Genomic DNA, 539 nt, shown 5'->3' with positions numbered 1-539 from the left:
CTATGTAGTCCAGGTTGACCTTGAACTCACAGTGATCCTCTTGCTTCAGTGCTGGGATGACAGGAGTGTGCCACCACACCGCATAATGTGGCATTTTATTTAGCACTAGCTAGAAAGATTGTTTGCCTGTGCTTAGTGGAGGGCTGGTAAATGTTTACCAAATGACTATAGGCAGCAAGGGAGCCTGAGGGACCTGGTTTGTAGCACTTTCCAATTTCCATGGTGTAAATCCCCTCCAAATGCCAAGCTACCAAGGCGATGTCACCTGACAAGGAGCCGGAGAAGGAGTTGCCCACTCACCTCTCGCAGCCTGAAATGACTCGTGCCCTCATTGCGGGTCCTCTCCTACTCAGGATGAGTGCACAGTGTGCTTTCCTTCTGGATCTGTTGTTTTGGCTCATAGATGCATGGCCCTGGCCAATTCAACCTTACTTGAGCCTCAGTTTCCTCATCTGTCCAAGAGAGTATGCAGTTCCTATGTGACATGGCTCCTGGGACTCATGTGACAATGACACAAGTAGAACACATGAAAAACTATT

The sequence above is a fragment of the Octodon degus genome, unplaced genomic scaffold (assembly GCF_000260255.1).
Source record: "Octodon degus isolate 3935 unplaced genomic scaffold, OctDeg1.0 scaffold00019, whole genome shotgun sequence".
Classification (NCBI taxonomy): domain Eukaryota; kingdom Metazoa; phylum Chordata; class Mammalia; order Rodentia; family Octodontidae; genus Octodon; species Octodon degus.
The sequence above is the reverse complement of the archived record's forward strand: the minus strand, read 5'-3'. Positions refer to the sequence as shown.